Source organism: Urocitellus parryii, chromosome 1, assembly GCF_045843805.1.
Source record: "Urocitellus parryii isolate mUroPar1 chromosome 1, mUroPar1.hap1, whole genome shotgun sequence".
Taxonomy (NCBI): domain Eukaryota; kingdom Metazoa; phylum Chordata; class Mammalia; order Rodentia; family Sciuridae; genus Urocitellus; species Urocitellus parryii.
In genome coordinates this window covers 18,876,840-18,892,970 of record NC_135531.1, presented here as the reverse complement: position 1 = coordinate 18,892,970, position 16,131 = coordinate 18,876,840, and the positions used below count along the sequence as shown (strand labels likewise).

The 16,131-nt window shown below is 41.9% G+C and overlaps 1 pseudogene; it reads left to right on the top strand.

The window, feature by feature from the left end:
- The window catches only part of LOC113191901 (putative ATP-dependent RNA helicase DDX5), a 142,019-nt pseudogene extending 126,100 nt beyond the window's left edge, over positions 1-15,919 (top strand).
- Positions 15,920-16,131: the final 212 nt, after the last annotated feature.

Below are 16,131 nucleotides of genomic sequence, written 5' to 3'. Positions count from 1 at the left end.
ATCAGACATAACTTTTCTATGTTCATATATGAACACACAACCAGTGTAACTCCACATCATATGCAACCACAAGAATGGGAAGTTATACTCCATGTATATTTGTCAAAATACATTCTTCTGTCATGTATAATTAAAAAGAGCAGATAAAATATTACTTATATTTTTAAAAAATGCTAGTTGGCAAGCAAATCAGCCACCTAAGTGTGGGTCGTTCCTATGTGTTTATTCTAGAAGGCCCTGGAGAAGCCATAGGAGCTCCCCAGAAAAAAACCAACTTCATGTACTTAATAATTATGCACCAATCAACTAACAGATTGACAATGTGTGGTTGACTAGCAGTCTGCTGATAAACATTGTGCATTCTTTTATGAGGCCTGATATGCTGATGCTTGCTTTTATTTTATTTTTTCTAATTACCTAACTTTTGACTTTTCCTGTTAGTAAGAAGCAGAAATAAGAGAGACTCAAATGATCAGAATGAGGGTTGCATGAAGAAGACATACTTTTCTGAACCAATGTGTATGTATGTGTGCATGCGTGTGTGTACATATACATACATATTTTTGAGGTGGGTTGGGGAACTTAGGAAAAAAATAACTTTTCCTCTCTGCCTCTTGAACTATATCACAATTCCAAAGTCACAATTTCCATTTTTGTTTTAGGAATTGAAAATGAGAATCTTTTTTCTTTTTCTTTTCTTTTCTTTCTTTTTTTTTTTTTTTTTAATGGGGATGCAGCCACTTTGGACATGCCAGTCAACATTAGCATTGCACTTTGCAGACCAACACAACCTGGCTGTAGCTAGGACAACAACCTGGAATGACAACATGCCCACTGTCTCTTGTGGACAGAGTTAAACCTATTGTGCACAAACTTAGTTGTCAGTAAGAAGAGTTAAAGAAGAATTAACACAATAAGCTTCTTCTCTTTTCATGGTTGACCCTTTGTTGGTGAACACTCTGCTTCAAATTGCAGTCAGAGAAATCTCAAATTCAGCCTTGGTCATGTTTCCTTTGGCTTCACTTGTGACATGTCTCTAAATAAATGTTAGCATTTTGCAACTTTGGGGAAAACCCAGGAATACACATTTTCTCCATAAAGCCTAAGAAATTCTAAGCATTAGAGCATGAACCACAACTCCCTGACCCTTTATGTGGAGGATTAGTATGCACAGACTCCCTGCAACGCATGCTGAGGCCCCTCTAGATTGGGTGGTAACATGGCCATCGGAGAGAAGCAGCATCAGCTTAGTGACAACTTCTGGGGGGAAACTGAGCTTCAGTCCTCTGAGGGGAGACCCACATTGTCGATGGGGCATTGCCCCAGGATGCACAGTCATGTCACCTGCACTGACTGGTATGAAGAAAATATGGACATATATACTGAATGCAAGAAGGGACAGTGACACTCATACAATCTTGTGTCACAATTGGGAGCTATGTGATAAATTCCTCAAGAGTTCTATTCACAATAGTGAGACCTGGTGAGGCAGTCTATGGTTTCCTTGAGATAAAGAACAATACAGTTCACCCAAGTTAAAAATGGAAGGCAGGCACATAATATGAAGGAGCCAATTCTCAGAGAGGGAAACACAAATGGTTACTAAACATCTAATAAAGGGGGCTACCATGGTGATTACCAGGGAAATGAAAGTGAAAGTTATGCCAGGTACCATTTCATGCCAACAGGTGATTAGGCATTAAACATCTAATACTAGTAAGTGAAGATATGGTGATTGAACGATGGGAAATGCCCTGCTAGTGGGAGAACACATCAATTACTTGGCAGGAAACTTTGGCATCATTTAGTGAAGGTGAAGGAGTACATTCATTCCCTATGTTCCAGGTAGTTTTCCACTAGAGCAAGCACACAGGGATATGCATATAGTTATTTGGAATGAAACAAAACAATGCAAACAATCTAATGCCTATCAGCAATCCATAAATAAGTGATGGCACTTAAATAAGTGATTTTATTTATTTATTTATGTTTACATACAGAGGTGAAAATGAGAAAGTGCTATGTGCATCAATAAAAATGATGCTCACGGGCTGGGGTTGTTGCTCAGTGGTAGAGCATTTGCCTAGCATGTGTGAGGCCCTGCATTCGATCCTCAGCACCACATAAAAATAAGTAAGTAAATAAATAAAATAAAGGTATTGTGTCCAACTACAACTAAAATATAAAATTTTTTTTAAAAGTGAAGCTCATAAAATGTTAAAGAAAAAAATGCTACTTACAGACTATTAAATGAAAAATGATACCACTCATATACAGTTTAAGACTGGCCCAAACTGTTATATATTCCCTGTATCCATATATAAAATAAAAAGCATGAAGAAATGTATGGGAGTGAAACTCACCAAATCCTGGATGGCGTAAGCTGCTGGATTGTGAAACACAGTGAAGAAAGAGAAGGCAAAGGGTTATCTGTTACACCGATAACTTTTATTACTTTGGCTGGGTAAGTATTCATTATAGTCTTCCTTATCATTTCATATGTCTTATATATAACATATTTAAAAATGTACTTTTAACATATTGAAGAGTTTCAGAGCTAACAAAGCCCTTAGAAATAACATTGTTCAACAATTATGCACATAATGAAAAATAACCAAAATCAGAAGTGAAAGAAGAAATATGAAGGCACAGAAATACAAGGAATTATAAGAGATTACTATGAAAATGATTCACTAACAAATGCTTTACCTGGAAGAAATAGATAAGTTTCTAGTAACACACATCCTATCAAGACTGAATCATGAAGAAATAGAAAATTTGAATAGACAGGTATTGCATAAGTTGATTGAATCAGTCATCAAAAACCTTCTGACTAGGAAAGGCCAGGACTAGACCTCCTCACTGGGGAATTCTAACAAATATTTAAAGAAGCACTAATGCCAACCCTTCTCAAATTCTTCTAAAAAAAATTGAAGAGGAGGGAACACTTTCAAACACATTTTATGAGGTCAGCATCACTTTAATACCCAAATCAGAGAAGTACACTGCAAGAAAAGTATAGAACAATATCTCTGATGAATATTGATGCAAAAATCCTCAATACAATACTAGCAAACAGAATTCACCATCACATTAGGATAGTACACCGTTATCGAGAGGGTTGCAAGGATAGTTAACAAAAGAAAATCAATTTATGCTATTGTTAGAGTTTGGATGTGAGGTGGCCCCCATGTGTGAGACAAAGCAAGAAAGTTTTATGAGAAGGTTTAGGTTTGGGTTATGAGAGCCTTCACCTAATCAGTGAATTAATCCCCTGATGGAATTAACTGGTAGTAACTGAAGGCAGGTGGCTTGTGGATGGAGGAGGTAGGCATTGGGGGCAAACCTTTGGGGTATATATTTTGTATCTGGTGAGTCTACTTTTTCTCACTGCTATCTGATCATCATGTGAGCTGCTTCCCTCCGCCACACTCTCCCACCATGATATTCTGCCTCACTTTGAGCCCTGAAGAATGGAGCCAGCTGTTTGTGGACTCATATCTCTGAAACTGTGAGCCCCCAAATAAACTTTTCCTACCCTAAAATTGTTCTTGTCAGGTTTTTTAGTCACAGTAGGGAAAAAGCTGACTAAAACAGTTATACACCACATTAATAAAACAAAGGGAAAAATCACATGCTCACCCTGATTGCTGCAGAAAACACATTCAACAAAATGTAACATCCTTTTATGATAACAATACTCAACACACCAGGAATAGAAAGAAACTGTTTCGACCTACCTAAAAAACCCACAGCTGGTCTGGGGATGTAATTCAGTGGTAAAGTGTGTGGCTAGCATGTGTGAGAGCCTGGGTTCAGTTCCTAGTACTGGGGGGAAAAAACAACAAAATCCCACAGCCAATGTCAGACTAAATGATGAGAAAACTTAAAAGCTTTCCTTCCACGACTAGGAACAAGACAAGAGTACCCACTCATGCCACTTCCGTTCATCTTAGTTCTGAAAGTCTTAATTAGAGCTATTAGATAAGAAAATGAAATGAAAGTCATCAATTGGAAAGGGAGAAGTAACATCATCTTTGTTCATCCTATATGTAGAAAACCCTAAAGATTGTAATCACACACAATGTTTTGAACTAATAGAAAAAAAACCAGCAAAGTTGTAGAATGCAAAATCAATACTCAAAAACTATCTGCATTTTTATGCACTAACAATGATCAATTCAAAAGGAAAATTAAGAAAATTATCCTCCTTAAACTAGCATCAAAAGGAATAAAGTGTTAGGAATAAATCTAACCAAGGAAGCAAAAGACTTGTACACTACAAAACATTGCTGAAAGAAATTTTTAAAATACATAAACAAATGACAAGATATCCTATGTTCATAGGTTGGAAGACTTAATATTGTCAAAATTTCCACACTAACCGAAGCAATCTAAAGATTCAAAGCAATTTCTATCCAAATCTCAATAACATTTTGAAAAAAAATTGGGGGGGGGTAATCTTGAGAAAGAACAAAGCTGGAAGCCTCCCACAGTCTGATTTCAAAATATATGGCAAAGTTACCATAATCAAAACAGTATGATATGGACACAAGAATAAACATGGACCAGAATGAAAAACTCATGTATATGGTCAAATGGTCTTTAACAAAGGTTCCAATGCTTACACAATAGGGAAAGAAAAGTATTTTCAACAAATGGTGTTGGGAAAACTGCACTTACAAAAGAATGAAGATGGATTCATTTACTCCATTTGCAAAACTCAACTCAAAATGCATTAAGAACCTAAATATAAGATCCCAAACTACAAAATTTCTAGAGGGAGACATGGGGGGAAAGCTCTATAAAATTGGAATAGATAATGCTTTCTTAGATGATATCAAAAGCAAAAATTGACCAATCACACTAGGTCAAACCTAAGAACTTTGATGCAACAAAGATAACATTTGGCAGAGTGAAAAGGCAAACTGGAATGGAAGAAACATTCACAAACTACATATTTAATAAGAGGTTAATATCCAGAATGTATAAAGAACTCCTAGAATTAAATAACAATTACAGCAACAATAACAAAACCAAATAACCAAATTTAAAAATGAGCAAGAACTTGGATAAGTGTTTATCCAAAGAAGATATACAAATAACCAACTAGCATATGAAAAGATGTTCAACATCACTAATAGTCAGGGAAATGCAAGCCAAAACCACATGAGATATCACCTTACATTATTAGGATTACCACTATCAAAACATCAGAAAATAGCAAATGTTCATAAGGATATGGAGTAGCTAGAACCCTTGTCAATGCTGGTGGGATTGCAAAAATGGTGCAACATGAGGAGAAACAGTGGAGACTCCTTTGAAAATTAAAAATAGAACAACCATATGATCAAGCAACCCTGCTTCCAGGCATATAGTCAAAAGACTGAAGACACAGTCTCAAGGAGATATTTTCATACTCATGTTCATCGTGGTTTTACATGTAGTAACCAAGGTGTGGAAGTGACCTCCTTGTCATTGGCAGATGAAATGGATAGAAGCAAATGTGCTCTACCCACACAGTGGAATATTATTCTGCCTTAAAAAAAGAAGGAAATCCTTGCATCAGCTTAACATAGATGAATCTTGAGGACATTGGGTTAAGTGAAATAAGCCAATCGCAACAAGGCAAATATTGCCTTATTCTAGCTATGAGTTATCTAATGCAATTCTAATGCAATCAAACTCAAAAATAGAAAGTTGAGTGGTGGTTTCCAGGGGCTGGGTGGAGGGGGGAAAACGGGGCTGCTGTTGAATGTGCACAGAGCATCCGTTATAGATACAGAAACATGATGATGGCACTCAATTGTTCATCGTGTTAACAATATTGTACAATTAAAAATCATCGAGAGTCCAATTATGTTATGTGTGTTGTTATTGTTGTTGTTTATAACAACTTAAACAAAAACTATGATAAAAGCAAGGGCCAGAGTGGCAGCGTTATGTGCTCAAGATCACAGAGCTGGTTGGTGCTGGGACTAGAGTTGGGCTGGCTAACGCTGACCACTGGTGTTCTTTCTGCACTTTGACTCCTCCCCTTTTCCTGAGTTCTGCTGCATCTGTTACAGCATTTCAGAAATAGGAGATGGCCTTGGGAGACGGCTGCTCTGGAAGAGAATTGATTTTGTTGATCAGGGTTGTGTTAAATATTCACCTCTATCTTTGTGAAGTCAGGCCATCAAACTTCTACAGCCTTTTACATTGAGTCTGTGAGTTTATGGCCAGCAATTACACAGCAAGACTGTGTTTGGCCTTCGCTACGTTTCAGATGCAGGGCTCAAGGCCCTTCTGAGGCAGTTAAAATTCATGATTTGCTTAGTGCATGAAGTGGCAGTTATACTGTAGAGAGAATAATTTCAGTCCTAAAGGTTAAAGGACTTTCCAGCATTACAATACACCTTTGGGGAGGGAGAACAAGCTTTGTTGTAAGTTCAAATTATTTAAAACTTCTCCAGCCCCTAGCCTGCTTCACAGGACATTTCTTTGCTGCATTCATAACAGTGGAGAGTGATTAACATGTAGAAATGTGGAAGTTTTGGTTCCAGCAGGTCCACCTTTTGCCCTTGGAAATGACCTTCTCCCTGCTAGCCTGTATCCTACTCAGCTCTTAGGGGTTTAGTGAGAAAGGTATGGAGCGTTTGTCTGATTCTGTGGACATCTTTCTGCATATTTTCACAACTTCAGGGTGACTAAGACTTTAGAAAGAGGTAGCATGGGAAACAGTTCCCAGAGGGGAGTTTCAGGATGCTGAAAACAAGAAGCCCCTTTAAACACCAGTCAAGCCAGAAGGCCCCCTGAGTCTCACTCAGGCCTCGCTGTGGCAGTCATATTTCCTGAGCATGTCCTAGGTTCCCGAGGACAATCATGACTGCCTCCTCAGGCTATTTGCCCAAGACAGGGCACGGGTAGGCAGACCAGCCCCTCAGGGGCTTGGGGCTGGGCATCTGGTTAGCTGGATTCCTGCCACTGGGTTCTGCATTTAGGAATCAGAAGCAGACCAGTCATTCCACCGTCGTTGCTTCCCCTTCAGGGAACTTGCCTTAGCTGGCTTCCACTGGCCTTAGCTGGCTTCCACGGTTGGCAAAGTGCCACTTTGCAAGACACTGAGAGGCAGATGATTTGTACAAGGGGCTGGGGTTGGATGCTTCTCCAGAATCCTGCCCCCTGACTGTGTGTGAGTGGCATGGAGCTCCAGCCCTGGGCCTCTGAGGGGCACTTGCTGGGCTCCCATTGACCCAAGGGGCCTGACAGTATTTGGCTGTTCATTTCTTGCCCTCGGGTGTTTTGCTTCCCCTCTGGACCTCCAGCCTGACCTCTAGGTCCTGGGTGTTAGCCCAGATTTATGACCCTGAGCTGCTTTTTATCTCTTGTGGAAGTAAACGTTTTGGTTGGGAAGTTTTTCAATTTCCTCCTGGCCTGGGCTACACCGCTCAGATTTCCAAGGGCGAGATTCCCCTTTCCTTACAGCCCTCCGCACACTGAAGTGTAATCAGGAGCTTCATTCCACCTGCGGACAGGCCTCGGCCAAATGCTCTGTTGGTGGTGGCAGTGACAACGGCAGAAGAGACTCAAGGCCAGTCCCTTGTGGGCCCAGTCCTCTGATTCCACAGAGGAAGAGACTTTCCCAAATGTATTTGGGGAGAGGGGTGCAAACTCTGGACACTGAACGGCGACTGATCACCTTTCCCCCTGGTGCCCCACGGGCCAATCCTGAATCCTCCCAGATCCCAGTCTCCCAAGAGGGGTCCAGAAACCGATGCTCTGACCACGTACCCCAGGCCATTCCACACCTCCCAAGGTTAGAACCGCTGCCCAGAGACTATATCACAGACCGAGGTGGGTGAAGTGAACCTCAGCCCTCTGGTTGGCAAGGCCCCTGGAACTCCGTAGCAGAAAAGAGGAGCAACCCAGAACAGTCTGACATGCCACCCCTGGGGCCCCACCCAGAACACTGCTCCTTTTTCCTTTGGGCCAAGCATTTTTCTCCCGTGGCATGTGCTCCCTCCTCCCAGCTCCCATACTCACCCTCCCAAGCAGATTTCCTGCTTAGCCTCGTCCCCAACACGGTGTCATTTGAAAGTCAGGAAAAGTAGTAAAGTCAGGGCATCCCTTTTATACCTTGGAGAATATCTTCCGTTTTGATGGGCCTTTTATCCTGAGAGGCTTCGCCCACTTACATCCCAGCATAACTTCACCCACCACTGAAGTACCCCAGCCGGCTCAGGAGGGTAAGTGGCAGCTGTCGCAGGAAGCGAAGAAGAACATGATATTCAATTAAAACTGCAGGGGGAATGCAGGGAGACAGCAGGGTCTAATGGAGACGGATGGCCCGGGAGAGCAGCCGTCTGAGTTCTATTCCCATCTCTGCCGCTGGCTCGCGGGGGTGACCTTGGGTCTGTCCCTAAAACTTTCTGGGCCTCCGTTTCATCTGAAAAAATGGTAGTGATGATACCTGCATCCTCACAGGAATAGTTATGAGGATTAGGGAGATTAGAAAAATACACAGAGCCCTTTTGATCCCTTCAAAGTCAGCAGCAGAGGATGGATGGATGCAGAAAGCGGTCTTAGGCTGAGTCGAGGTGGCTGCCAATTGCAGGATGTGATTGGAGGTGTCATGAGGAGTCAGCTGGTGCTGAGAACTCTCCCCTGCAGCCTGGAGGGAGCCAGGTTAAAATACAAGTGTAGAACTGGGGGTGTAGCTCAGGGGCAGAGCGCTCGCTTAGCATGGGTGAGGCCCTGGGTTTGATTCCCTGGTATCACAAACAAAAACAACAAAGTGTGGCTTTCAGGAGCAACAACACACCCCAACCTTTTCATGATTTAGTTAAAGTAGTTCACAAGTTTCCCAGGAGAAAGAGGCACCCTGAATGATTGAGGATCTCAACCAGGAAAATCTGGAGGAAAATTTAGATGTAAAGTAGAGAACTCAAGATGAGAATGGATGTGTTTAAGGACATTGTAGGGAAAGGGTGGTATTAGTAATACTAGAGCCATGAGAAAATTATTTACACAGCTTAACAGATCCTCTAACAAGTGTTAGATTGTCATGATATGACTGTCTTCGAAAGAGATAGTGTCTGATGTCTGAGGTCTGTCTTCTCTGCAAGACCCTGTATACATCGGTTCCTACTGACCTTTGCTCTTCATGAAACCAGTTATGTTCTGCATGTATGTTCACGGCACAAAGACAGAGCATACGCTGCTGCTGATTGCAGCTGTACTGACCAGCATCATTTGAATTTTAGCATTAACATTATGTCAATATCAGTGTTTGTTAGGTGTTAGGCATCATACTGGAGGTGTGATAGAGAGCAGCAATACAGGATTTGGAGTCCTGGAGATTGAGTTAGAATCCCCATCTGGATATTTTGCTTTTTGACCTTGAAGACTTAAGCTTCTGAGACTCCTGTTTTATCATCTAAAAACTGGAATAATGGACTCACCTGACAGTACTTTCCAGAGGATCAAATGAGATGGTGAGATGTGAAAAAGACATGTTGGATATAAGCAAAATGCTGTATAGAGGTGAGCTGTTGTCTCAGGATAAGCTGGGTTATGCTGCAGTAACAGATAACACCAACGTTCAATGGCTTAAAGTAATGAAGGTATGTTTCTTGCTCATGCTACATATCTATGACAGGTAAGCTCAGGGAGCTCTTCACTCATGGTAAACACATAGAGATGCAGGCTGATAGAGTAACCATCTATTGCTAGATCAGAAGAAAACAAAAAAAAAAACATGGCAAAGTTTGCAATGGCTCTTGAAGCTTCTGCCTATATTTCGTTAGCCAAGACACACAGCCATATCAACTTCAAGTGGGCAGGGAAGTGCCATGTTTCAGAAGGAGAGAGTTGGAATATTTATTCACAGCCCTTAACCAGTCCAGATACCACCACCTATGAAACTTTGTAAACTGTGGAACTGACCTGCAGCAGCTTGGCAGGGTTTACCCAAATCATTAGCCAGAGGTCTCTGAAACAGCTCCACAAGAGGGTCCCCACTTCCTGTTGTGGACCCCAGACTCCACACGAGCTAGACACCACACTTCCAGCACATCGACACCTTTGCTGCAACCTCACAGGCTTCCTTGGCCAGTGCTGCACTGGCTGCCAACAGTTCCCAAAGCCTCTCTTACGGTGTCTTCCCTTCGTCCTTCACCCAGACTCTGAAGAGAGGTGCCCAGGGGGCAGGGTTCTAGACGACCCCCTAGGCTGCAGCTAATTGCACCATGCTTGAATGCAGATGGTTAGAACAGCCCTTCACTTGCCTGGAGCTCTTCTTGTGCCAGACATCTGCTGACCTTCCCCTGGCCCAACCTCAGGTCTGTCATTCTGCCTTTAGGGAAGACATGGGCAAACTCAGGCCAGTTTCCTCTCCCAGCCTGGGCTGGAACCATTTTCCTGCTTTCTTGCCAGAGCACAGATGTCTCTGAAGCCCACTTCCCCATCATGTGGAGAGTCCTGGAAAGACCCAGGAACTCACCAAGGACTTTTTTTTCCTTCCTCTTAAGTCACATCCCTTCCTTGGATGCTTTAGTTGAAGGCCTGAGAAGGAAAACAAAAGGGTTTGAATTCAATACTGTTAATAATAACTAATAACACATACAATACCATATGCTGGGCTCTGTTCTGAATGTTTTACATATATTGACTCATTTAATGTTTGCAACAAGCCTGTGAACTGGGTATTATTAACACCCCCATTGGAGAAATGTGGAAATAGGCCCAGGGAGATTAAGTAAACTGTCTCACAGCTTAGTAAGTGGCAGACCTGGGGCTTGAACCCAGTATGTTTGACACCAAAGGACATGCAGATCTATTTTTATCATGGCATTATCTATATGGTGGTTGGGAGAGATGGTAGAAGTTACGGATTGCAAGGGCATACTGGTTCCTTGATACTTATTTTACAGGTCCAGCAAGACAGTGTTCCTGGTGTATTAGGAGGCCGTGCCTGCCCTCTGCTGGTGGAGAGGGAGCATCGTCACTCAAGAGTGAGCTGGGAACCCCAGCAAAGCGCTTGGGAGCAAACCAATGAACTTGTAGCTCACGTGCAGCAAGGACACATTGACTATTTCTTCTCTCTGGTTTGGTGTGTTTTACATTTGTGTGGTTTTTTTTCCTGGGGGGGGAGGGGGAACAAAAAGCACACAGGCAGCTCTCCACCTCTGAGGACAAGCAGAAGAAAACCACAAATATGCAACTATCAAATAACAAGTCTATGTGTTTATTGTCACGGAAATCATTACGCAGAGCTAGATGCCCATGAACTATCATCCTAAACAGACTCCAAAGCACATTTTCAGTCATTTATAACTAAGTTGGGGTGAAATGTTTTTCTAAATTAATCAGGGTATTCTTCCACCATTGAGTGTTGCGTGCAAAAAGATTCTAAAAGTTCTGCTGTTTTGCATTATCCATGTTTGAATAGAAATTTTGGTCATTCTTCTGTTTGATGTAGAGGATGAAGGTGGCTGTCTCTGCTCGGCTGTACTCGGCTTGGCCTGAGAAACAGTGCTTCAAGGACCCAAGGCTCTTGGGCTTAGAGTAACCTGACAAATTTTCAGGGGACAACCGGGCTTCTTCAGAATCCCTGAGCCAAAAGGACCCTTCAGAAGTTGATCCTGCACCTCAGATCTTTCTGGGAGGTAGAGAGAAAGGGGAAGGGAGCACTACCACAGAAATCCAAACCTGGACGCTGTCCCTGGAGTCACCCAGCCAAAGCCCCTGAAGCAGGTGGGTGACCTGGGAGTCATGGGGTCTGTGCCAGATACACCCCAAATTGTTGAACCCTTGAGGGAATTTTGAGGTGGAGAGTCCTTGAACTGGGGAGAATTTTCAGCTTCCAGAGAATCAACATTTGCTGTTATTGACACTGACATAGTAATAATGCTGAAATTGAAATAAGGCTGGCAAAGTCAAAATATTCAAATTATTGGGGGAGGTAGCTTTGAGGACAGAAAATTGAAGAACTTAATTTAAGTGATTAACATGGAAAATACCTGTTTTATTTTTTTTATTCTTGATTTTTTATTTGAGTGTTTAACTGGAATGATCAGATTTATTACAGAATGAGAATTTAGATTTATAAACTCCGAAGTGACAGCGTTTCCTGTATATTTATGATTTACTCATTTGGAACATGGTAGTGCTACTTGTAAACAAGGAGGACTTGGACCTGGACAGATTTCAATTCTTTCAGATTTGATTCCTCAAGTCGCAAGGAATGATGGTAGCATATCCACAGCACTTAGAGGTCTTTTCACTACTGATGAAAAGGGAACCCAAAGGCTATTTACAATGGATGAGCCTCCTGTGAGCAGAGCAGTGAATGAAATGCCTTGCTTGGTTCAAGTTTTCCAGTACACAGGCAAATATGGAAAAGTCTGTCACATTGGTAACGTAGCAGTCAAACAAAAATCCATGACCAAGCTAAAAACAAACAAATAAGTACTTTTGATACTTTTGTTTGTTTTTTATTTCTTTTGGGAGAGGGTACTAGGGATTAAACCCAAGGATATTTAACCACTGAGCCACATCCCCAACCCTTTTAAAAGTATTTTATTAGAGATAGGGTCTGACTGAATTGCTTAGTGCCTCACTAAGTTGCCGAGGCTGGCTTTGAACTCTCAATCCTCTTGTCTCAGCCTCCTGAGCCACTGGGATTTATAGGTGTGTACCACCATGCCTGGCTTGTTTTTGATATTTTTGAAGCCTAATTTGAAAGTTCTTAATAAACTTCATCCAATATGATGTTAAATAAATTAATAAATTCCAGATCTTGTGATCATGTGTCTGACTTAAGTCAAGCTGTCATGTCAGAGAACAACAGATAAAGCCAGGAGCAGCAAAATGACTAAGTTGGACACACTAAAGAAGGCCTCTGTGACATTTCCCCAAGGTCACTCCTACTTTTCTCTAAAGATGACTAAAGACCATGATCAGGGTAACTGGAAACTAGAGAAAGAGATTATTGTGACCCTGATTCTATGCTAACAGATTTTTAGACATTGAAAATGCAGCTTATAGGGCCCGAGTGATGAGTGATGTTTTGTCCAAATCCACCTCAAATAATGGTTAGTGAGGTAGGTCCCAAGCACATTCTGGTTATTTCACTAGTCCCCAGGTATATAGTTAAAATTAACATTTCTGATAATCAGATCCTATCACCTATGGAGTAAGATAGTTCATGGTAGGAACAACCCAAAGAAGAATTTTGGAGAACTCTGCCAAAGTGACCAAAATACAAATACAACCCAGGATCCCTGGAAAGGGGAAGAGAAAGGCACTCATAGAGTTTTGTTACTTGAAAGATGCAGTGGTGATGATTCTTCAAAATCAAGACAATAATATTATTTATCTCATAAAGATTTTAGCATAATTAGGTGGGTTAATGCATGTGTATAACAAATATTAATCACTTAATAAATGTTAGGCTATATTTCCATAATTATGAGTAATTGTAAATAATCCCATTTAACCCTGCATAGGGGTGCAGAAGGCAAGTTATCTTGAACAATTATTATAGGTTATTTTATGCTTACTCAGGTAGTGATAAGATCACAGGATCTGTGCAGTAGAAATTAGCAGGTATTCTAGAGTCAGAGAATGAGAAATAAATTCCCCCCAGTTCAAGGACTCTGCACCTCAAAATTCCCTCAAGGGTTCAACAATTTGGGGCGTATCAGCACTAACTCCTCCAAAATGAAAAGCAAATCAGTACTTTCTTTACACCTCCTACCAGGAGGCAAAATGCCAGGTGGGCCTCTAGATTTGGGAAGTGATATGAGTTATACTTTCATTGGATTGCTCTGAATTGCTTTTCAGCTAATTCAAATTAGTGCAAAGCCCTCAAGCAAGAGCTAGCTCTCCACCTGGTCCAAACTTGACAGCAAACAGCAATACCACTGGAGCTTCTGATTGAGATCAATGTATATTGAAGTGTTTGCAGCAGTTTGACTGCCTGTGTAGAGCCTGTGGCAACCCCTAACAGGAGATCACAGCCCAGGTCCTTGGACTCTTTGAGCAAAGTTGTAATGTTTCAACAAATAACCGTTATTTTTTAAGGCTATGAAATACCAGGTGGCCATGCAATGGGCTGCCTACCATTAACTAGCTGGTTTTTTTTTTATCTAACCAATGGTAGACAGGTGTGTGCGACACAGATGTTGCACTCTTACATGCAAGTGGGAGGTATGGAGCCTGGTCTGAGCAGGTTCTAGAGAAACAAGGAAGTTGAGGAAGTCAGTGAATCATACCTCTGCCTTGCTGGAGCACCCTTAATACACACCTCTGATGTGGTGGGGTGCCCATTAAGACAGGTTACTGAAGGAAAAACAGATCATTTCAGACCTGGTGTTCAGGTTGTGCAGGCCCTGGTCATATGTGGATGGCTGAGGCTATCAATCTCCACTTGGCATGGCCTTGGGAACAATAGAGAAGAAAAATCTTTCTGGAAGAAAAACCTTAAGCTCTACATAACCTTATTGTTTATTTCCCCCTAAAGGGCGATGGCTTGAATTACAATGATGAACCAATTCATGAGCCGCTCCTCAACAAATTCACAAAGTTAGTAATTTGTCTGGGTGATTAAGACTTGAAATATGCAAGATTGGAAGATTGGTAACGATAAGTTGGAGATGCATCTCCTGGATTGGGTCCAGACCCTGAGAATACTTGTCTCTGTCTCTCTCTCACGTTAACACTCACTAAAAATTCTGCCATGATAGATCCTCCTTCAGCCACCTCAGTGCTTGTTTAATGGTCTTGTGAACTTAGTATCCACAGCAGCAAGTTTGGAGTCTATGCATGTAAACCCTGAGGGGCATCTGTGTCCAGGTTGATTACATCAGTCCTTAGGATGATGGGCAAGCTAGTGATTTCTCCTCGCTAGAACACATGCTTTTCTGTATTTGCATTTGCTCCTCTTGATGGCTTCTAAGCCATCTTGATCCTGCCAGTATCATTATGAATGGACTCACTTAATGACTCCTGATATCCCACACTGTAGTGCTTTATACCAAAAGGAAGCCACTCCACAGTGGAAAGGCAAGCAATAACAGATGTTCCAAGGACTCTGCACTTGTGGTACACTAGAGTTCAACCATCTGTTTTCATATAGAGGCTCATATATATCCTTTTCAGTCCACGCAAGGCTAAAAAAAAGAAAAAATAGTGTGAGTGGAAGTATATGTTACTTTCAAAGAGCTTTTTTTAAAAATGTTTTTTTGGTTGTAGATGGACACAATACCTTTATTTTATTCATTCATTTTAATGTGGTGCTGAGGATCAGACCCAGTGCCTCACACATGCTAGGCAAGTGCTCTACCACTGAGCCACAACCCCAGGCCTCAAGCAGCTTTTGAGCTAGCAAATGGTTTCCATGTTGTGCTTTTCCTGTCAGGAGACCAACAATGTTCCTGAAAGAGGTTATTCCATCTGCTTGGGTCCTGGAGAGTGAAAATACCATGTAGCAGGGGTGCAACATTCCCATGGAGAGTGAGTGAGGAAGGACCTTTGTTGCTGCTTACTGCAGAATTAGTTAGCCTCAGCCTGTGTGCCTCGTCACCCAGAGGCAGTGTGCTCTGGAAATAATAAGATGGTGACTGTAATATTCAGTTACAACACGAGATGGTGTACTGTCCTTTAAGGAGAGAATATGCTCGAAACCAATGGCCAGTGAGTGCATTTCACCATTTTTCTCACCACGAGAGAACTGGGGAGTGGGAGTGAAGGGGTATAATACCAGTTTTCTTTCCATCTCTACAGCTCCAGCTTCGGTTTTAGAGATTTGTTTTTTTCTTTTTCTTTTTCCCCCAGGGAAGGCAACAATAGCCATATTGGATTGGAAGCCGGACATGCCACCTGGACATTTTGGGCGACACATCCACTGGGTGAACAGGCAAAAGAGGAACCGTAACTGGTTGTGGTGATCCATCTGGCCATCAGACATATAAATCTGCTGCTATACAGTGGAGACAGATGAAATTGTGGCTGCCATTCCTGGGTCTTCCCCTTCCAGTCTCCTCAGTTTTCCTGGCTTCAGCCCTTGTTCCCCTGTCCAGAAAGACTACAGTGTTCCCATCGGTGCTTCGTGCACTCCACAACACCTAGCTCCGGCCTCCCAGGCAC